This window comes from Meles meles, chromosome 8 (assembly GCF_922984935.1).
Source record: "Meles meles chromosome 8, mMelMel3.1 paternal haplotype, whole genome shotgun sequence".
NCBI lineage: Eukaryota > Metazoa > Chordata > Mammalia > Carnivora > Mustelidae > Meles > Meles meles.
In genome coordinates, this window is record NC_060073.1 from 24,238,358 (window position 1) to 24,262,757 (window position 24,400).

The 24,400-nt window shown below is 37.7% G+C and overlaps 1 protein-coding gene across 4 annotated transcripts in view; it reads left to right on the forward strand.

The window, feature by feature from the left end:
* Window positions 1–24,400, forward strand: part of LRRC4C (leucine rich repeat containing 4C) — a 1,220,402-nt gene that overhangs the window by 223,177 nt on the left and 972,825 nt on the right. For 3 of the 4 annotated variants that reach the window (XM_046014217.1, XM_046014224.1, XM_046014218.1), the window contains exon 2: window positions 18,995–19,181. The exons of the other annotated variant lie outside the window; for it this stretch is intronic. The gene's annotated coding sequence lies outside the window, so the exon portion shown is untranslated. The remainder of the gene's footprint in view (window positions 1–18,994; window positions 19,182–24,400) is intronic. 4 annotated transcript variants of the gene reach the window in all.

The following is a 24,400-nucleotide window of genomic DNA, read 5'->3' on the forward strand; positions in this document are numbered from 1 at the left end:
TTCTCTTATTTCATTTTGTCACTCTATACTGGACAAGCAAGTGTACAGGATATCTGACTTAACAGATGCAATATGTGACCCTTCAGATTTTTTTGCACTATATAGGTGCTATTTTTTGCAGTTTGTGGACTTTTCTACACAGACAGGTCAGCAGAGCCAGTGCATGCCTGTAGAAAAAATAGGTGTGACTCTTAAGAGGAAAATACATAGAGATAAAACTAGAATATCTTAGTGCATGAAAAATTTAGAGTTGGTCTAGAAAAGTGATTATACTCTGGAAATAATAATTCAGTATCTAAGGTTATAAGTATGGCTAAGAAAAAAAATCAAAACTGAAAAATTAAAGTGTGTCTTTATTTTCATTATATTACTGTATCAACCTAGAAGTGCTATAATATTATGTGAGATAACTTGAAAAAAGCAATATACTACATCTTAGAGAGTTAAATCAGAATGGCTTCTCCTGGGGCACCTGGGTGACTCAGTCATCTAAGCATCTGTCTTCTGCTCAGGTCATGATCTCAGGGTCCTGGGACCAGTCCTGCATCAGGCTCCTTGCCTGATGCGGGGAGTCTGCTTCTCCCTCTTCTTCTGCCTGCTGCTCCCTCTGCTTGTCCTCTCTCTGTCAAATAAATGAAAAAGATCTTTAAAAAAAAATGGCTTCTCCTTAGAATGATTTTGAAAGGGGGAATGATTATGCTCAGGACTAAACAATTCAGGAGTAATGTAGCCAAAGAAAATGATAAAATTGAGGCAAATTTAACAACTCTTTTCCTCATTAGCCAAGGGTGGGTCCTGATGTGACAGAATCAAAATAAAAGTCAGAAGTCAATAGGGGTGTTAATCTGGAATAGTTGAGGAATCTCTACTGCTAGTGAAGAAGCTCACTCTCCATTTCACTTCCTGTGGCCTCACTAAGCACAACTGAGAAAATGGGCCATTCTTCCTTTGAAAAGATCTTCTCCACAGACCACATACAAGAGGGGAAGGAGAGAAGAACAAATTCAAGGAACCCATCTGGGTTCTGCCAAAAGAAAAGTGATGCCTACAAAGCTTTCCTGGAAAGTCTGATCAACCCTTATCACCATTGTCCTGTTCATTTTCTGGAGTAATTAAGCAGGTGTTGGCCAAATTTGTTGGCATAACCCTGAGCTACTCAACTTTTATGTCCTATTCCTCATACCCTTTGATAATATTTTGTCCTTAAATCCCTGGCTTCCCATTGACTTGCTGGTAATACCTCTGTATTATACCAGTCTTGGCTTCCTTCTGCTCTCTCATATACATTTACTTTTGACCCAGCCATACCTTTAGACTCAATCTTTCTTTATCCACATTTCTCACATTTATCATATTGTATAATTATATTTAAGAACAGCCCTTATTGGAACGTGTTCCTGCTTCTAAAAAGTGGACTGCTCATTTGGGGGAACGTCTCTTGGAAGATTTGAACCCTAGGATATGACAGGTCCCAGAGAATCAACTATTCCTCCTGGGTAGCTGTAGAAATCTGTAATTAAAAAGGCATTTCATTAATGCTTTACTTTGGAGAAAAATGGGTTCTCTCATGTCCTTTCTCATTTTTAGAGAGACAGCATTCAATACCATCAACACTAAGGTACTTAGGATAGCCACTAACCCCATTTAATAGCTTAGAATACAGAACTTAACAACCTACCAGAACTTGACAAACAATGTGATTATACAACCTGGGCAAAGACACAGTTTTCATGACTTCTAGTCCATGGCTCTCCACAGCAACATAATGGTTCCTTCTCAGCCAAGAGTTAAGGAACAGAGAGCATGGATCTCATTGGATGTATTTTGGAGATTGTGTTCAATCTAAAGAGAACAAAGTCCCAGATTTTATGTTGGTATTTCATAGACTTGAACACTTTTTGGTATGTTTTCCTCCTAGTTTAATGAAAGTGCTCCCTTACAACAATCACACATGCATATCCAGAGAATTACTGAGTCTTTCCAATAAAAATAAATGCCGTGTGTGTATGTGTGTGTGTGTGTATGTATATGTATATGTGTGTGTGTGTGTGTATGTGTGTATATATATATATTATGTATATATTCCAGTTACTCGACAGTGAGATAATGTCTATGCAGGGACCTTCATGATCTCTACCAGCATCAATTAGAAATCCACATGTGCAGAACAGTGGCTTGGAGAAATCCTTTTTGGCTTCTAATGCTGGTTTTCCCTAGAAGTAAAAAGATCATCTTGTTTAATGCAGATTCTCATATATATGAGACCACAGTGCCTTTAAAAACAGTATTCCATTACGTAATCAGAATAATTGCCTCTTCCTCTTTGTTGCTCTCCTTTAATACTTGTAGAGAAGAAACCTCTCCTTCAGTGATCTGAGGTTTTTTGGGGCTCTATGTTTCTGATTTGATTGACCTTTCTCACAGTCTGGTGTACTCATGCATTTTATCATTGTGATAGGAGCTCTCTGCATTTCTCTGATTTCTTTATATTTTCCCCAAAGCATGGCATCAGGAATTAGATTCAGTAATGCTTGGGGATAGCTGCAGTTACCTAAGACATCCTTCAGGCAACCGGAGCTAATTTAGCCTAATAGCCTGCAAATCTCATGATATACAAAACCCTAAATTTTTCCATTTTTCTTTGTTGTTTGTGCCAACACCAGACTGATTTCAAGGACACACTTTTAAGGCGCTGGGGTAAATGTTCAGCCATTAGAATTATGCCTAGCAGTTGTTAGTTAATAAAGTTATTTGGATGAATGGATGAAAAGAAGAATAGATGAATAATTTTTCATTAATTCAGTCAATGAATATTGAGGGCTCATTCTGTAAGAAGTACTGCTCTAGGTGCTGGGGATATATTGAGGTATGAAACACAAAAGATCCTCATTTTGGAGCTCATGTTGTTATGGGATGAAAAGGAAAAAAAAGTTAATTATGTTAAATGTTCTAAGAAAAAAAAATGGAGTTAACAGGATGGAGTAAGGGTACAATTTTAAATAGGATGGCCAGGGTAAGTCTCAGTAAGAAGGTAACATTTGAAGGGGGTGTGAAACAGAGCCCTGGTTTTACATGGGAGGAGAGATTCCAGGTAGAATGAATAGGATAGTTCAAAGGCTCTGACTTGAAAGCATAGCAGCAAGGGCACCTCAGTTGGAATGAAGTATGAAAAAGGGAAGACAGATGGGAAGTACAGCTGAATTTTGTGGACCGTTAGTATTTTAGCAATTGCTCTAAGCAAAATAGAACATGGGAGGATTTTGATGGGCAGGGAATACTTTTCTAGGACAGTCCACCAGGTTGGGGAGACATGGACTCTCTAGATCTAAAGTATATAAGGTGGGGAAGAGGCATTCTGAAGCCTAGAATTCTATCCATGTAAGCAGTCTTTTAGGTTAAGATCATGCGGTTGAAGTATCCTATTTTGTAGGTACAGGAAATGGATTAGGGAAAGATTTGTTTTGTGCAAGAAAATATAGTTGAGTGCTAATTGTTTTGTTTTTACACCTAATCCTGGATCTTTATATGATGATTGTAAAGAGGCATGAAGAGAAAGTTCTGAATGTTGATTTCATTTCAGGCTAAACCTTTGTGGCATATCTATATTCTTTCATATCTCTATTCTAACTAATGTCTATAGGAAAGAATTAAATATATGTTATTAATTCGTGGTCTCTTAAGCAAAAGGGGCATTATAACTAGTGGCTAAGGTTTGGATTCCTATCGCAGCCCAATTTTTAAATCTTGATATATAACTTATTAGTTGTGTATGAAAGGCAGGTAGCTTGACCTGTCCAAAGCTGTATCTCCCCATCTGGAAAATAGAAGTATTAATAGTAACTACTTCATAACTCTTGTGAAGTTGAAATGAGTTAGAGCTCAAAAATCTTATATAAGTTTCTGATATATTATTTTTAGTAGTATTAAATATAGGCCAATTAAATGAGCATTTGTTGACATCTATATGGTTTCAGGCACTTGACACATTAATGAATAAGCATTGTCTCTATCCTCAGACTAGCCTAACCAGTGAAAGAGATGTCCTGATTTCAGTATTTTTTTTAAAAAGACTTTATTTATTAACTTATTTTAGAGAAAAAGTGTGCATGCATGGGAGGGGGGAGAGTGGGAGGAGGGGAAGGAGAGGGAGAAGCAGACTTTGTGTTGAGCAGGAAAGCACAGAGCCCCAATAGAGCTCAATCCCATGATCATGAGATGGTGACCTGGGCCAAAATCAAGAGTTGGGGCTTAACAGACTGAGCCGCCCGGGCACTCTTAATCTTAGTGTTTTAACACCCTAGGTAAATTGTAATATAAAGCTACATGAAATTCAGTGGGAGGGTAAAGAGAGACAGTATCCCTAATATGTATATTAGTGAATTGAATACACTGTTTAAAATAAAGTAGGAATTAGAAAAATTACAGAAGTAAAAGTGTGGTAGAGTTTGTAATTTGTTAGTGAGAAATCCTTTTTTTTTTCTCTCTCTTTTTTTGAGAGAAAAGAGTGACAGTTAACATAAGCCATGCGTTGCTTGTAGTATTCATATGCTTGGATTTAAGGAGGGGTGTTCAAGGTAAGGAACCTTGTTAGCAAAGAAGCAGAGGTAAGAAAATTAAGGTCTTATATAAAGACACATTGCTAATTTAAGTTACCAAAAATGCAGATTTCTACATCACCCCAGATATTCTGACTCAGTTGGTCTGGGTTGGAACCAAACATTTTACCTTCTCCCCCCGCTCCCTCAATAGGCTCCATGCCCAGAGAGGAGCCAAACATGGGGCTTGAACTCAAGACCCTGAGATCAAGAACTGAACTGAAATCAAGAGTCAGAAACTTAACTGACAGAGCCACCCAGGTGCCCCAGTTTACATTTTTAGCAAAATATCACAGTAGTTGATACTAGTGATCTATGAAATACCATTTAAGAAAAATGGTATTAGATCTAGAGTCCTTGAAGGGATTTGTGTGAAGGTAGATTGGAGTTTGATTTGTGGGAGGCTTTCTAGCACTTTAACTGAAAGCTAACAGTTAGGTAATTAACATTAAAAAAAAGTAAAGCAATAAAGAGAGGAAAAAAACATTGAAAGTGCTGTTGACACTCTAGTAGAATGTAGAAATTTAAAAAAAAAATCACAGTGAATCAGGGCTAACACCTTTCTTTCATACCATCAGCATTCCTTAAAATGGTAATGTTCCTTTGAGATATTGATGGTGCTTTTGTTTCTCGCAGAAGATGTTCTCTGTCTTGGAGGCTGATGTGTCATGTGGCAGTTGCTACGGTAACTAGTTTAAGGAATGCCATCGAGTTACCAAGTAAATAGTCTTGTAAGGCAGATATTATAGCTGACATGTAAATTAAGGCTGCCCTATCTCTGTCAGCTTTTCTATTCTGAATTCCCTTGCTTTCCATATTTAAGAGAGAACTCCTTTCCCTTGCAAAAATCTCCCTTTCTTAACTAGCAGAGCGTCATTTGAATAAACAGTTGACATTCCCTTGTTTCTTATTTTAGTATTCCATACCTGGGCATTGACTCCCCAGTACTACTCTAAGCTAACAATAGTAGATAATTAAGTTGGTCTGCATAAAACCAATAAAAATTAAGTTTGTGATCAAGATTAGCAAGTAGAATTATATAGTCCAAAGTCTTTTCCTATGCTTTATGGTGCTAATCTCTATGGCTTTCATTTAAGTATTTGTTAAAACCTTTGAGTAAATGCCAAACTTACTAAATGTCTCTGTCTTACCTCCAGAAACTGTCTGGCTTCCCACTGGGATAGTCCTCTTTCTAAGCAAGCGCTTTAATTTTATAACTGAGTGGCCACAGTTGTTACTTCACTCCCAAATTAGCGCACATGTGGTCACATATATTTACTAAAATCATGCTAGTGTTTTAGGCACTTCACAAAAATGTTAATGTCGAAATTATTGATATTTAGCTCAGGGCACAGGGAGGCTCGATTGATTAATTTTGGAAGACTGCAAGATTCATTCAAAGTGTTCTTTCTTTCATAGTCTTTAATTTCTACTTCTAAATCATGTCACACATTTAGAAAATGATGTCTTCCCAGTCCTATAAAATTTAACATTTTTTTTCCAAAGGTCACTGTAAGAAATAAATAGATGAAGATTAATTTCTATCTTCAAAAACCTATAAAATATACAAATCAAGGTATCATGGACTCACCCTACATAAAACCCCATTGAATGGTTCTTTTGGATTCTAATGACCGGAATAAATTTCGCGGTATATAGACTTGGACTCTGCTTTTTTATTAATTCATGAGAACTTTATGATCTTTCTTGTTTCCTTGTGTTCCTTTTGCGTGGCTCTTGGAAAGTTATCAGCTTACTTATATGTACCTGAAATACATTGCATTTGACTCTTCTCATTATTTGGGATAACCATCGCACGAGTCTCCGTTAAAATTTTCTGTTTGGCCGCAAGAGCAGAGATTCATGAAGTGGTTAAACAGAAAGTAGCCAGGCTCCACTTGCAGCGGAATCAAGAGGTGGCAGTTCAGGCAGATGTGGCACTTCCTTGATATCAGAGAGCCCGGCTCTTCCTCTCTTTCTGCTCTGATATTCTTAATTCAGAGCCTCCATATTTGAGGTCAATCCATAGTTAGTGGATGGATGATAAGATTCCCACTGGGCAGCCTATATTCCAGGAAGATGGTGGGAGAAGGCTGAGAGGTAAAAATCATATTTAAGTTGAGTCAGTTCCCATTTTCCAAAATGCTTTCCCAGAAGTTACATCTAGAAAATTCTGCGTCTAGTCCATTGACTAAAATGTAATTAAATAGCCATGTCTACCTGTAGGGGAGCCTGAGAAATAGAGCCAGGCACGTTGCCCCATACCAATTCCAGATTCCATTAGAAAGATATAAGGAGAAATGGTTATAGGATAGACAACTAGATTATCTACCTCATCACCCTTCACTCCTCAACTCAGAGTTTCTATCCTGTTTTTACTCATCTCAAATATTTATTTTCTTCAAATCTGTTTTTGAAGCAGGTGCTACCTAAAAAATAATAATTTACTAAATAATAGCACTAATAGCTCACATCTGTTCAGGAACTATGCTAAATATATTGCCTAAATGTTCTCATTTTATTATTTCTGAAGTATGATGAAGTGAGTTCTAATTTTATCTTCATTTTACCAATGAATTCATTGATAGATGAGAGTTTAAATACCTTGCTGATGTCACCTAGCTAATATATGAAAATACAGGTTTCCAACTCCTAGATTTCTTTACTGACAGGCTCATCTACTCATTAATTCATATATTCTCTCATCTTACATATGAATGAGTTGATCTATATCCCTTTACATCCTTAGCTGGGGGAAGGAGTTTTTGTTTTTTGTTTATCCCTCACCATGGCTGAGATAGACAAAAACTTCTCAATAATTCTTCTACCTTTCTCTCTCCCTGTACCTTCATTTCACGTGAAGACTTCAAGTGTCAGATTTCTGGGGGAAGACAGACTGAACTGGAGATACCAGACTGCCATTTAGCATATTTGAATCAATTCTTATAAACTCATCCTGTTTGTAATTGTTTAATATTTAACCTCAGACCATATTGGAAACTCTCTGGGAGTAATGGTGGTGTTGTGTGTGTCATGTGCTTGTGGTTCCTATAATAGGTACATAGCTAGCATTTCTTTCATGCTTTCATTCATTCAACAAATTGTCATTAAATAGCTCTTAGGTCTCCAGCATTAAGAGCTGGTGTCAGAGTGGTGAAGAACGTCTCTGTGCTCATGAAGCTTATTGACTACTGGGTGCACAGGGGAAATGTAAACTGAAAAAAAAAATGTGTAATAGGACAGATGATTATAATGATAAGCATAACAAGAAGGGAAGGGAAGATAAAGAAGGCATTGGGATGGAGGACAGAAGAGATGGCTAAGTTTTCTCATTATTAAAGTGACCTTGGATGAGAGCCCACAAGGGTAAGAAGAAGCAAACCACGTGGATTTCTGAGAAGAACATTCCAAGAAAAGGGAGCAGCAAATGCAAAGGTTTTGGCCAAGGCAGAGGTGTGTGGTGGTGGTGGTGAGTATGTGAGGGTGTTTCAGGAACAGCGAATAGAGAGCCTATTGTCAAGAACTCATTAATAAGCCTAGCTAACAGGTGTAGAGCTTTAAAGGTTAAAGAAGAAATCCAGTTGTGAGGTTATTTCCAGTTCAAGTCTTCACATAGACTCTAAATCTCATCTTAGAAATAATATAAATGATGCAGAAGCTAGAAAGCAAATGGAAAAACAAAACAAAACAAAACAAAACAGAAAAACTTGTGCCTGTGCATCTCCCCTTCAATCTCAAGTTCTCAGTCAATCATGGCCTTCCTCACTGCAGTTGCCATCTTTGGCCGTGAAGGGCAACATTTCCTGCATGATTACGACATAGCAAATGAGAATCGCAGTGTTAGGGGCGTTGTGGGAAACCACTCTCTTAAAAAATCCTTTGAACCAACCTTGACAGTAACCCATCTCTTTTACATATGGGTTGCTGGGAGATTGTTGCTTAAGGTTCCAAGAAATTAATAGTCCGTAACCTTAGACCTTTGAGCACGGACCTGAGTAAATATAGAGACAAGCTAGGCACTAATCAGGGAATACTGTTCCTGCAGAGAACAGCAATTACACTGATCTCAAGGCAGGGGCATGTTAGGCATGATGAGGGTTTGCAAAGGTTGGAGTCCAACTAAGCAAAAATAATTTTCTTTTTTTTCAGCCAAAGCCTTTGGGAAAATTTCTTGGGAAAGTCTAAATCATGGAGAAAGAAATAAAATCAAGTCTGTAGTATGTGGCTATAGTTATAACCTCAAATTACGCTGAGACCACAAAATTTATTTTATTGCCTTTTATTGTTTTGTTATTTCTGTAACCAGTTTTCTTTCTCTGTAAATACATTCTTTCAAATATTTATTAAAAACCTACTGTTTGTGAGGCAGTGGATGTTTTGCACATTTGTTAATTTCTTGAGGTTAGATAGTCTCTGATCATGCATTCAACTCAAGGGGATTGAATCAAAAGAATAAATGATTCCATCTGAATGCTTAAGACACTCCACTGGGAGGCAGATCATTTATACATGTAACTGCCATAAAAGAAAGAGTTGATATGAATCCTCCTAATGAAGGTGATATCAGTATAGACCCCAGTGATTCCAAAATATTTTTGGAAGAGGAGGAACGTAAGCTTTTGTATATTTGGTCTCCTTTCTACCATTTTTTTCAATATGCTAACATAATTTATAATTAGCCTTCCAAGATACATTGGTTGTTACATAGATAAGTATGTTCTTTTTAAGAAGTAAATTTTGAAGTGTGTGGGGGGGGCTATGATAATTTTAACACAGAACATTTCAAATTTATTGTTGATTTCACTTGCTCACTAAGTTACCATCTATTACCATTTTGCAAAGTATAGAAATGAAATTTGACAAAATTGGGTTTTTTTCCCTTTGTATCTGAAACTTCTGTCAGAATCATATGAATACCTGGTAAATTTAAAAAAGGAAAGTCTTAGGGTGCCTGGGTGGCTCAGTGGGTTAGAGCCTCTGCCTTTGGCTCAGGTCCTGATCCCAGGGCCCTGGGATCGAGCCCCGCATCGGGCTCTCTGCTCAGTGGGGAGCCTGCTTCCTCCTCTCTCTGCCTGCCTCTCTGCCCACTTGTGATTGCTCTGTCAAATAAATAAATAAAATCTTTAAAAAAATAAAAATAAAAAAGGAAAGTCTTTCTGTATTCTGAAATCTGCATAGACTCACAGAACAAAACCTTTTTTAGCTTATGGCTTATGCATCTATACAATAATATATAGCTATTGATGATAAATTTAAAATACTGAGGTGTCTAAAGAAGAGGTCATATTGTCCTTGTCAGTACTGCAATCCAGAAATAATCATTAGCATTGTGATATATTTTCTTCCGGCTTTGATCCTTATGTAATGCATTTTACACACCAGTCTCCCATAACTCAAACTGAATGCAGGATTCTGATTCCTAATGTTATTATTCAAATATAGAACACATAACTTTGCATATTATTGCAGTTTTCAGGCCTAAAATGTTAGAATGGAGGTGATTATTCAGCTGATATTTACTGTTAAGACTTTTCCAGATTTTTGTGCAATATTATAAATAATTCTATTTAACAACCCTTTTTCCCCCTAAGGCTGAATTTCCATGACATCTTTTATATGATTCTTTGATTTTTTTCCAAATGAGAAGAATGCCTTTTCACTTGGACATTCTTAACCTTTTGATTCCACTTCCTTACATTACTTACAATACAGAAATTCTTTCTTTTAGTCGGAGTAAAAAGATTTTGAAAATATTTTTTATTTGCTTCAAATATTTAGCACATTCTAAGTATTCTCTAGGTATTTGTTAAAGTCTAAAGGAAGAACAGTTAAGAAGTATGATTTTTCCTTTATTTAGCTTTTATTTCCAGGACTCATTGTCAATAGTCTCTTGTTTTGACAATTGCCCGGGAGATTATATTTGCTTCAGGTTAAATGCAGAGTTGTTGAAATTCAAACATAAGCTCATGCAATGAAGGCTCTTATAATTGGCAGAAATTGACTTAACTAAACATTAGCCTTGGCAAAATAAATTTGAACTGGCAGCCAATTCACAAAATTGCTAATGGTTCTTACTTGACTGTGTATCTTAGTTGGCATTTGGGCCTTCACTATGACATGTATATATATAGTCAATCTCATGTCCTTTTAATATTACTTAAACTTGAGCTCTATGAATTACCAAAAAGTATAATCCATATAATCCACATATAATTATATATCCATATAATTATATATATATATATAATTATAATCCATATAATCCACAAAGATAGCACGTGCATGTGGATACATACATCCACGCACACTGTTGATAACAATCTTTTTTATTTCTTATGCACTCATTCAGTCACCTAGTATTTCCAGAATGCAGGTGGTGGCCTTGGACATAGGACTTTTGAAATCCAGTTCCTATCTTAAAGCAGTGGTTCTCAGCCAGAGATGATTGTGTGTCCCCACCTCCTGGTGACGTTTGACAATACTGCGAAACATTTTTGGTTGTTATTTCTGATGAGGTGTGGGTTGGACTAATTACTATTGTTTATAGGTCAGGGAAGCTACCCGATATCCTGCACGGCACAGGACAGCCCACACAACAAACAATTATCTGGTCTAATACATCAATATTGCTGAGGTTGAGAGACTCGGTCTTAAAAGATCTCATAATCTCAGAGTAGGAGGCAGGCATGTTATTCTATCAAAGGAATTAAGATTGTGAGTATCAAGAATAACTATTCGCGGCAGAGGTACAAAGGAGGATGTTGTCAACTTTCCCTGGAAAAAACTGAAAGGCTTGAGAAAATGATATTGAACTGAAGGAGGTGAGAGGGGGCCAGGAGCAATCATTTCAGGGGGAGAAATAGCTTGAGCAAAGTCATGGCAATGGAATGTTACAAATGCCTTTCGTGAAGCTGGAATTCAAAATGGTGTAATGGAGTCCCACCAGGAGTAAGTCTAGACCTGTAGTCAAAGGCTCAATGATCAAGATTCAGCTTTGCAAGATGAAGAGTTTAGATGTTATCCTATAGGCAAAAGAAATTTACTGGAACAATCCATAGGATAAAACTCTGTTGATTAGTTTTGTTTGTTCATTTGTTTTATTTTATTTTTTTAAAGATTTTATTTATTTATTTGACAGACAAAGTTCACAAGTAGGCAGAGAGGCAGGCAGAGAGAGGAGGAAGAAGCAGGTTTCCTGCTGAGCAGAGAGCCTGATGCAGTCTTGGTCCCAGGACCCTGGGATCATGACCTGAGCGGAAGGCAGAGGCTTTAACCCACTGAGTCACCCAGGCGCCCCGGTTCATTTGTTTTAAATAGAGGAAAAATATCTCTGGAAAATGGGAGACTGCTGAGAGAAAGCTATATGAAAACAAAAATGGTTAGAGGCTTGGATGCCAATTAATTGTAGTGCAAGTTAAAAGTTCTGAGAGGTTGGTCTATCTCACTCGGAGTGGGGTTGGTGGCAGCTGCTATGTCTTGCTGATGCTAAGGAAGAACGAATGGAATGTGTCTCTCTGCTGAATGTGGGAGTTGAGCTATCAAATCAGAATATTTTTTTAAAAGAGTTATTTGTAACACTAGCCATAGACCAGTTTGTTCAAGGAGATCATCAGAAGAGAAGACTGATCCTCTGAAAATGCCAATACTTAATTATCAAGCAGAGAAAGAGAAAAGAAATTTTGCATGCTGTAATAAGTGGTCAGAGGTATCCTGGGGACAAAAAGGTGGCATAAAGAGATAGGGAGAACATAAGGATATTGGGTGAGTATGTAAAATTAAGCTGATGCAGAAGAATTCCCTTTCTACTCCAAATCAACTAAATTATAAAGGATGTAGTGTTGAGATACTTAGCCAGAGTAAAAAATATCAAGAATGAGGACTACTTAGATTCCAGAGGGAAGACAGAAATTCAAGGTAATAGCAATAATCAGAGGTCCATATTTTCACAGAGTTTCTGGAACTGGGAAACAAACCTTAAGTGATGGGTCTGGCACTTTAAGACCCTCAGAGAGGAGCCCAGAACGCAGGGTTCATACACAAGGACCCTCAAAAACTTGGAGGCAAGAAGTTATTCTGCTACGTCCTTGAAAGTAGGACTATGAAAATTCTGACCACTAGCCATAGTTAAAATGAATCATTTGGGGGAAACTGGCGATATGAAAGAGCTCTAGGCAAACTCAGAGTTCCAAATGTCTATTGCTCATGCAGTGTAAGAACGGCAAGTTGAGAAACTAACAAAAATCCTAATATAAACTCTGTGAAGCCAAGGACAAAACAAAGGAGGGAATATGGGCTGGCACCTAGTAGGGGTTGCTGCAAACGGGGCTCCTGAAGTACGGCTGTGTCGGTCTGTGCAGGCTGGCATAACAAAATGCCACAGCCTCAGTGGCCTAGACCACATTTGTTTTCTATCACTTCTGGGGGCTGGCAGCCCAGATCAAGGTGTTGGCAGGGTTGGTTTCTGCTAAGGCCTCTCTTCTTGGCTTACAGATGACCAGCTTTTCTCTGTGGCCTCACACGAGGTTTCTACTGCACACTTATTCTTGGTATCTCTTCCGATAAGGACCCCAGTTCCATTGGATTAGAGCCCCAACTCTGTGACCTCATTTAACCTTAATTTTCTCTTTAAAGACCCCATCTCCAAATACAGTCATATTGTGGGTTTGGGATTTCAGCATATGGATGTCGAGGAGACAATGCAGTTCATAAAAACCTCCAGGAAGATGACTTCAGAGCAAAACATTGAAGTCCCCTATGGAAACTCAAAATAGAGACAGAGACTACAACAAGCAGAATTCACAACCTAGAACTAGAGATAATGGAACTATCTGGAAGAGACATGAAAATGCATGTGTAAAATCTTCAATAGAGAAAAAGAAAAAAAAATAAGCACACACGTCAGACCCAGAAAAGGACCCCCATCTTGAGCTGTGGAGCATTTGAGCTGTATGATTTGCAGACTGTGAGCAAACACATTGGTAAGGATGTAGGTAATTGTAAATAAGCATTAGTAACTTGGAAATAGATTTGATTAAATTAGGGAGACACGCGCCTAGGTGCCAAGCTGAGAAGAAACTAAGATAGCACACTGTGGAAAACAGATAAGGGAATTTCCAGAAAAGTAGAGGAGAAATGAAAGATGTGATGGCTCAGTATTTTCCTGGGCTGAAAAAAAAAAAAAAGGATACCAATCTTCAGGATGATGGAGCATCCACACCCTAGACAGGATTAAAAACAAATGTACACCTAGATGTATCGCAAGGAAACATCAGAACGAACACAAACACAAAATCTTGGAGGCAATCAAAGATGAAATATCTATTTCAGTCAAAGGGATGAAGATTAGAATTACAGAAACTGTCCCACAGTCATGTGGGGACCAAAAAAAAAAAAAAAAAATAGAAGGATAACCTCAAAGGGTAGATGAAAAGCAATTGTTAAGATAGAATTCTATTGATGGCTGCATAGTATTCCATTGTGTATATATACCACATCTTCTTTATCCATTCATCTGTTGATGGACATCTAGGTTCTTTCCATAGTCTGGCTATTGTAGACATTGCTGCTATAAACATTCGGGTACAATCTCACAAAACAAACTGGGGGTTGCTGGAGGGAGGTGGGATTGCGAGAGGAAGAGCGGGCTATGGACATTGGGGAGGGGAGGCGAACCATAAGAGAATATGGACTCTGAAAAACAACCTGAGGGTTTTGAAGGGTCAGGGGTGGGAGGTTGGGGGAACAGGTGGTGGGTAATGGGGAGGTCACGTTTTGCATGGAGCACTGGGTGTTGTGCAAAAAGAATGAATACTGTTACGCTGAAAAAATAAATAAAATGGAAAAAAAAAAAAAGATAGAATTCTATACTCAACCAAACTGTAATTCAGGAGTGGATTTAAATTTTAAAAAATGGGGCGCCTGGGTGGCTCAGTGGTTTAGGCCACTGCCTTCGGCTCAGGTCATGATCTCAGGGTCCTGGGATCGAGTCCCACATCGGGCTCTCTGCTCGGCAGGGAGCCTGCTTCCCTCTCACTCTCTCTGCTTGCCTCTCTGCCTACTTGTGATCTCTCTCTGTCAAATAAATAAATAAAATCTTTAAAAAAAATAAATTTTAAAAAATGCTCATAAAAATACTGTGAGAATTACGAACTTAGTCTCACTGAAAAGAAAAGAAAACAAACTATTACAGGATAAAAATCAGTAAGAAGCAATTAAATCCCCACTATGGTGGTAGGTTAGAAGAAGAAGGTTAGTGTTAATCCTATCCGAGAGGAGATTAGACATACTGATTATCAGTAAACTTATGCATATGTTTAAGTTTTATGAGGGAACATCAACAGAAAAGAAAAAGGATATGTAGCATCTAGATAAAAGGAAAAGGAGGGATGGAATAAAGAAAACTGTATGAATCGAATAGGATTAAAAATGTGGACATAAAGGATACAGATGAACCAGAGGATAATGGTTTTCTCTGAAAGGAAAGAGTAAAATTGGGGAGGATTGCAAAGTGGGCTTCTATTTTTTCCTAATGTAGTATATGGGTTCTGGAAAAAAATTAATCCTATAAAGCAAAATAACGTTAGATGAGATTTGTTGGTTGTAACTACATAGTGCATTTCTTTATTATCTTTTTTTACTTAATTACCTAATTATATTAACAAGTTTTTAAAAAAATGTACATGGGTGTTGGATAAAACTGTTCTTACCCCATGTTACTTACTGTGTAACTTGGGGAAGTTACTCCATTTCCTTAGGTTTCACTTGCTGAATTTTTCAATGTGTACAATAAGACAATATTCTGTACCTTCCGGGGTTGTTTCAACAATGTAAAGCGCGTGGCACAGTACTTGGAGAAAATATGCATCCAATGTATGGTAACTCGTGGGACTAAAGAGGCAATGACGCATGAAACCAAAGGAGAGGAGAGTTTTTAAATAGAGAGGGAAGTATCATCTGTTACACACCTAAGCCAAGTGATCAAATAACTGATATTGATCATTGCATTTAACTCTTACAAGGTCGTTGGTGAAGTTTACCTGAGCAGTTTTGGGGGGTTAATGAGAACAGAAGATTGTGGGCATGAATTGAAGAGGGGAGAGGACAGAGAAGAAAATGCTTGCAGCATATTGGATAAAACAAGGAAGCAAGGAAAATTCATGTACTTATTTATAGAAGCAAGAAAAAAAAACAGGTTTAAAAATGGGAGACTGCAAATGTGAATTATTTTAAGTAGTTTGGTTGTAGAGGAAAATAGGTCAGTGACGAGAGGTAGACAGAGGGTGGGGTGGGGTGTGTGTGTGTGTGTGTGTGTGTGTGTGTGTGTGTGTGTGTGAGATAGTGGTAAGGATTTTGGCGTGTTAACGGCCTGAAAGGGGAGATCCAGTGGAAGGGGGCAAGGTGCGAAAAGAGGAACAAAGTTAGGACACTGATGGGTCAAGGTCTTAGAAGGGGCAGGAGGAGTTGGGATTCAAGAACACAGATGGTCTTCCATCTTGGCTTTAAGCAAGAGAGCAGTACCTGTTCTGAGATGAGAAGGCAGTTAGTTGAATGTGAGTGCTGCTAGTGGTGGTGTTCCCCTGTGAGTGCAGGGCACTGAGGGAGTTTAGAACTCTTCAAATTTGTCTGTGAAAGATATGACACAGCGCCCTCCACTGAGAAAGAATATGTAATTTTTGTTATTTTGTTGTGTGCTTCTTGCCTATCAAGAGTGAGGACTCAGGCCTTGAAATACTCCACGAGGGCTATTTTGTATGATGGAAAAATTGGATTTAGACCCAAGCCTTCTCTCAAGAAGGGCTTTTTATGTGAACGATCACTGCTGGAAACTTCAAATCACCACACTCATTTCAGAAAGTCACAAAAGTTCCACAGAAGGGATGATGTGTGGAAGTTACTGGCTAATCCTTCTGGGAAATAAATGGGAACCAAGACTCCACATTTTCATGTCCTCTACAAAATCAGCTTTCCAAAAATAGACTCATACAAGCTGTAGTCACAGTTGAATGTCATGTTTCTATTATTGTGATGACATAAAATCATTAAACCACTGCTAGTAGTAAAAACAGTCATGTCTGGTAATAGAACTGCTCTGTGCCCATTCGAAGGGAATTGCATTTTAAATGACACATGGAGAACAATGTCCTCTGATGGGGAGTGGCTTGGACTGAGGTTTTTACTTCCACAGTGATTTATTAAATGTTCTCCTCTGCTGTTGCTGTAGTACTTAAGCTCTTGGTTCAAAATGGTGGTGTCAAAATTTGAAAGAAGTTTTCAAAAAAAATTTTAGTCCTCTGCTAAATTTTTATAATATTTCCTGTATTTAAAGTAACTGAAAAAAAAATGAAAAGTTTCCAATATGAAGACTCAACCCCCACCCCATCCCGTAATCTTTCAAGATTCTTTGTCTAGACTTCTCTTTATATCTTCCCTTTACTCCTATCTCACAAGCAGAATTAGGACAACTTATTGTAGGTCACCTCAGTTAATGCTCACACAACCCAATGAGAGAAATATGGCCATGGGGAAAGGAGTACAGCTAACATTTCAAGATTGAATTCAATCTTCCTACTATCAAGTAAGATTCAAATTCAGGTCTGAATTTTTTTAAAAAAATTAAATTTAAAAGAGACATTGAATTAAATGTCTCTTTCAAGTTCTCACCTGTTAAAAGGTGGACAAGGAAGTTTTGCCTTCCTCAGACATTAAAATATCGATGTCATTATCAGTAAAGAAATACACTTTGTATATATAAAAGGCCAAAACAGAGTTCTGTCATCCCCCCTAAAACTGGCCCCTGAGGTACATGGTGAGAATGTATAGTTACAGAGCCAGTTAATTACATGTAGGAATAGAAACTGCTTCTTACCTTTCAAGAATAGATGGTACAGGTATGCTAATCTTACCCAAGAGAGGCATTCTCCTTCTCGCGGGGGAGGGAGAGATTTAGGATTGGCTTCTCTCCAACCCTTCCAAGAGAGCTAAATGCTTATCAGTTAAGGAAATGGATGATTTCCCCTTGACATGGCATGGACTTTTCCCCCATAGCCTCTCATTCTATTAATTTTATTAGTTTAATAATACACTTAGGAGTCTCATTCTCTTGTACATGATGAGTTTCTTAAGAATAACAAGTGTATTGGGGCACCTGGGTGGCTCAGTGGTTTAAGCCGCTGCCTTCGGCTCAGGTCATGATCTCAGGGTCCTGGGATCGAGTCCCACATCGGGCTCTCTGCTCGGCGGGGAGCCTGCTTCCCTCTCACTCTCTGCCTGCCTCTCTGCCTACTTGTGATCTCTCTCTGTCAAATAAATACATAAAATCTTAAAAAAAAAAAAAGAATAACAAGTGCGTTGATCAAACCAGGGCAAAATAGCAGGAAGCTCACACAGTGGGACTGATCAAAGAACGTTGTCTTGGAGGTATTCACAATAGTGAGGTCAGTGCTCTCCAGTTTCCCCCTGTACTTTGGGGGTGGAGTACAAGGACCTCGCAAATCCAAACCATTGCACGTCAGGAGACTTTTGTGAAACTAATTACGGAAGTAGTAGCCCCTCCCCTGGCATGATTAAGAGCTAGAATCCATCAACTGTGTTAGCACAGTCCTCGATCCAAGTCTTTTTCTGCCAAATTGGACAACCATAGTTGTGAGAACATAAGCCTCTTCTCTGACAGGATCAGTATGCTGGTGTGTAAGCCTTCGAGTTCCAGCTCTTTGACATATTTGACCATGACCAAATTTGCTACCTCGGCATTTTACCAGAATTGATTGCTTAATTGCTTAAACACTTTGCTCTAGCTGACTTCCATGTGCTCTGCAGGGGGCCAGAGCCTCCTTTGGAGACTGGCATGCACGGCCTAAGTTTTAGACAAGTGAAGTCTTCTCAGCGTTTGCCTGATTTGTCCTCTTACTTCACCGTGGTGCTTAGCACCGTGTATTGTAATATGGAACTGCGGAAGAAGGAGATGGTGCATAGATGAGTGAATAAATGAATAATTATGTAGGAAGGCCGAGCCGTCACTGGGCTCTGTTTCCTTCACACCCCGCCTCTCCATTCTCCTTTTTTGAAAGGTGTCTAGGGACTAAGCAGGAGTCTGCTTTGTGTCTTCTACATGATAAATATCTCTGACCTGGAACTCAGACCTAACTCCGTCGTCAAATAATTCTATCATCTTGGCAACAGAGTCACTGATTATAGAATGAAGGCTCTCTATGTCTCTTCTTGAAAGCTCTCAAGTTTATTTTGTAGTTCCTTTTAAGATGTGATACGATCTCCTTATTTGTACTAAAAATCCCCTGGAATTAAATCCTACATTTTAATAATAGCTAGCATTTTTGGATGATCACTATGTGCGGGTACGGTGATAAACACTTGACATAGATTATCTCATTTAATCCTCACAGAAACCAAATGAAGTGTTTACTGTCATTATCCCTATTTGATGAAGAGGATACTGAGGCTCACAGAGAATTAACTTGTCCAAAATCATCTAATATCGAGTAATCACAAGTGAATGAGCTGAAAGCACACACGGAAGCCGGGACCAGACTTTCATTGAGGGGAAAACTTGCAGAGACAGAACAGTAGCAGGTGAGCGATCTTCTCCATGCTGGTTGCACAGGGAGCTGGAACACCAGACGTAAGACGCAGAAGGGGTCCCCGTGTTGAATAGTGGGGCTCATTAGCTGCATGGTGGGGGGAAAAACAGCCTTTCCTCTGGAACGATTTGGAACTGAGGTCCCAAACTTTGGATACCGTTCTATAAGGTAGCAAAATTGTAGCTTCCAGCCCGAATCTACTATGTCAGCATTTGTAACTGAGAGTTCACCAGGCTAGGTTAGGAAAATTAATTCTTAGCTTTGACCCAGCCATGAAGTGGTGGAACTTCTATTCAAAGTCTTCCCCGTCTTAAATAATGTGTGAGAAGAACTTGACATAACTATCCATATGTGTGTTTCAAGCAGCATCACCATTGACAGTATACACATTTCCGGCCATATATTTTTGTCTCCTGTTTCTAGAGGACCATTTGAAATATTTATGTAGTATTGGCCTATGTCTAGCCTTTATAACTCACCATTCTGGTACTTAACACTCAATTAGAATGTGAAATTTAATTTGGCTATGAATCACTTTAAGAGGACATGTTGTTGACCATGGACTCGATAGGCTTAGTCCCTGGAATTTGTGTGGGGATGAATGAGCACAGGGGAGTTTCTTAGAGGAGATGATGAGTCCAGATACAAAGTTTGTGACTTCTGTGCTATGTGTGGGTATGTTTAGGAGATTTTAAACTAGAGTTAATGATATTAAGGGCTTATATCTCTGTCATTTAGGTTATATAGTTACAGAGTTATTTGTTACATTGAATTTTATTTGTGTATGTCTCAGTATCTAATTTCATTCCAGTATTCCTCAGTTTAACTTTATACATTTATAAACTTGATAAATATGAAATGTCTTGAGCTACGAGAAATTGTCAGCAGTTTAATAGTGAAAACATCTTTACTACCAAATAAGAGGTTCACGAAGTCAGGGCTGTGATCTGTTTTGTTAATTGCTACAGATACCCCATGCATTGATACTAGTTAGAGCAAAGTTGTCATTCCATGAATATTTATTCTTGGAGTGGGAAAGGAATGATAACTCCTTGCTATGAAAATTGATTATTAAATCATCTGCATTTTCTTGGGATATGAAGGCATTGCTTTTAGTTAGATATATTAAAATAGGTAGAGGTGAAGGGAAGATTTTTCATACCAAGACTTCTTTATGTGTGAATATAATGAGATGGGGAAAGTGATCATCTTTTCTTATTTACCACATCCAAATCATTTGGTTTTCAGTGGGAAGGGTCAATATTACCAAAATCATTAAAAAAAAAAAGTCTTGAGATTACATATACTTTCAGATTTACAGAAGTGTGTGGGGGAGCGTGGTTCATGTTTTGGAAAGTATACTCTTCTCCGGTGATCATCCATTTTTTGGTCTATATAACCTCCTCCCCCCTGCACAATAACAAAACAAAACAGGAACATTCAGCAGGGAGGGACTGAATCTCATAGCTCTACATGTAATCCCAGCTCAGTAGGTTATGGAATGGACAAAAGTGAGGGCAGCTGTCTGATGTTTTCCCCTGCCAACATTCCCCGTCTAATCTTAGAGGCAGAATATTAAGCCATAGTATGTGATGGTTCTGCTGGGCAACAATACTGTGGCAAAGAGAAACTCCTTCAGGCAATGAAAAATGTCATGGTTCTAAATCTGGCTACACCTTTACGTCAAAGCACACATATACCCAACTGAAATTCAAGATGTAAAGTTTTCTCAAGTATTAGTTGAAGGCAATTTTCCGTTTCGACTTCTGTAAATTTGCTTTTTTTTTTTTCTTTTCCTGGCCCTTATCCATTTGACTTTGTTCCCGATGACCCTCTCTCTGACTTTCTTCAGATAATTTGAAAATACTGACTGTAGAGATGCCAAGGGTGAAAGGGATCTTCATCCCCAGTGAACTCCAAATAGCAACTTTCTTTTCTCATTCCCAGAGGAATTTTTGTAATCTTGTTGGAAGCATTTCTGCTGTATGTAATGTCTACAGAAAAGAATAATGAACAAATCCTCTCATTAAGTACATTTTAATGGGCTTTGTTGAAAGCTCACCCCAGTCTCAAAGTGAAAACAAAAACAAAAATCTTGACTTAACAAATGAAATTAAGCAAAACAATATGGCAAAAACAATGTAGAATCTATCCTTGAAATTTAAACTTCTTAGATCTAGTGGCTTTTTTGTAAAAAATGCTAAAGACCTCTATCCTCACAAAATAGATATATACACAAAATCTACAAACAAATTTTAAAGCTACTTTAGAGAGATGTATTTTGGGGAAATCTTTTAATGTATCCTATAGAAATGTGTTCATATCACATTAAAACCCCCACATTGTCTCAGTTTATTGTCAGACTATTGTGGTCAGGGCATGGCTAGACTGTGCCATGAAGTGAATGGGTTACAAGTGTGCGGAGATTGTAATCCCTTTCTGCTTTCAGACAGCAAGATAAGGTCAATCAAGGGCATCTCAACTTCAGGTTCTTTCTCCTCTCATTGTAAGTAAGCATGACAGTTTCCCCTAGTAAGCCTTCCAATCCTTATTTTGTATCCGATCCTTAACATGGGATAGGTTGGACACACTGCTAAAGCATCACTCATGTATTCTTTCAGTGGATGTTTATTGACTACCTCCTATTAATTGTGAAACTGTGAATTAGATATGAGTGCGATAATAATAAAGGTGTAAACTTTTTGTGAACTTGAAGAAGTCATAACCTATAAGAGGAGACAGATATCCAGATAACTCAGCATACTACCATTCACCATATGCGTAGACTTACTGGAACACAGAGGAGAATCAGCCTAATATTATTTGGAATAAGAAACAGGCTGAAGACACACTCCACCAAAGAAGTAATACCTAACTGAATTCTGCAGGTTAAGTGGAATTTACCAAAAAAAGTATATGTTATCTTACTCTTTTTCCAATAAATCATTTTCTGTTACAAATTTTTTAATGGTTGCATACTATTCCAGGATGTGGATAGAACACAGTTTAACTGAGCCCTTTTTAGGCTACTTACATTTTTTGGCAACTGTAAACACCACTGATACAAAGATTCTTAGGACTAAATCATAGTATATGCCCTTGATTTTCTTAGGATACAGTCCTAGAAGTGAAATCACTGGTTCAAAGGAACAATACTTTTTTAAAGCTGAATTACATTTTCTCAAGCACGTTATAAAAGTGTGGGGCTTTGAGATCAAACTTACATCTGAACTATGAGCTTTTCTTCTGTTGGTTAGTTGACCTGGCTAACCTTCGCTACTATTACTTTCTTGCTTCAAAAGATGAGGATCATAATACTTACCTTAAGACACTGTCGTAAAAACTATAGTAGAGGTTAATAAATGCTTATTAAATCTCCCTTGTATTTTTGACAATAGTCACGCTGGTAATAAATTTCAAATGCTCTAAATATTGTAGGTTAGCATTATTAACATATTTCCAGCAAAAAATGCGCATGACTAAAAAACTGTGTGGTGTGGTCACACACAATTCATCATATGGTCCAAACTGCAAAAAAATCTGACTCATTGTCCACATAAATAACTTGAGAATTGCTGGACTGTGCCCAGAAATTCGTTCTGAAAGACAAAAAGGTTCTAGAATTAGATGAAAATACAGAAGCCTGGAATAAAAAATCCTCTTTCTTTTACTCATTTCCTGTGCCACTTAATTTCTCAGACTGTTTTATCACTTGGGGGAAAAAAAAATAGCATAAGGTTACATTTTCTTTCTGCTTCAAAGACTCAAATGAGCAATATAAATATAAAAGGTAGATAATAGATATATCTGTAAATTGCTATTCTATATAACCTCTTATTCTTACTGGTTTTTAAATCTACCATGAATCTTATTTCTTGAGAAATAGGAGGCAGCAGGCAGAATGTACCCTTCCCTCAAGCCTGTCAGTGGGTTACGCATTTCTCATATTATATTGATGTGGGGCATTGACTGGAAGGATTGGGATTTATTTTTGAACTCCTGTCAGCACTCCATAATTAACATTGCCCAGAAGAGAAATGCTATTTTGCCTCCTGCATCATCAACACAACTGTCAGCAAATAAGGAAGGCATCGTCTTTGCCATTATTCCTGCTAATGTACGAAGTAGAAAAGAACAGCTGGATTTTCACACACTGGGCTGTTGGAAGCACTGGCATTGAGTGAAATTTGTTTTCAATTTCTACCTGCTTCTGTTAGCGCAAAGAATGTCTTTAAAGGGAAAAGTAGCATTTTTTTAATCCCCAAACCTATTTTTCACCTCCTAATTTGGGAGTTTACTGATTTCAATTTACTGATCTCCAAGTTGTTTATCTCAATGTCATTTTTTTTCTCCTTGATACAAAAAAGCAAAGTTAATGTTGATTGCTTACTGGGTAGTTTACTTATCTACCTTTACTACTCTATTTTCTCTGTGTCCTGAATTCTCTGTAATGTTTTAATTCGCTCTCTCTGGTCTCTAGGTTTGCTTAAATTCATAACAGCAATGAGAAGAGATAATCTTTCAGAATGAAAAATTGCAAGGACTAAATCTTGCTGCAATAAGATGGCAGTAATATAGATCAGAACTTTAAAAAGGCAAAAAAAAAAATTCTGTAGCCTTCATAGTTACAGTGTGCTAAAATTAAGTAGTCTAAAGTTATTTTGTTTGAGTTTTTTTGGTTTTTGTTTTTTCAATGACATAATGGGAATGTGAAATAGTACTGCCTTTGTAAAGCAGATTGATGTTAAAATGCTAAACATAGTTCAATGTTAAATGTTAAAATAGTTACCATATGATCCAGAAATTCTTAAGAAATTCTTAAAGGTATATACCTAAGACAATTGAACATATGTCAACCAAAAACTTGAACATGAATGCTCATAGTAATATTATTCATAATAACCCTAAAATGGAAACAACACAAATATATATCAACTGATAATAAATTAAAAAAAAACATAGTACTTTGTACAATAGAAAATTATTTGCCACTGGAAAGGAATCAAGTATCGATATGCGCCTCACCATGTGTGAACCGTGAACACATTATGGCAGTAAAATGGTAGACACAGATTGCCATGTATCCTATTACTCCTTTTACCTGATATGTCCAAAACAGGTAAATTCACAGAAACAAAAAAAGTAGATTTCTGGTGGCCAGGGCTGGAGGCAAGTGACACTGAGAGGTGATTGCTAATGGGATGGGATTTC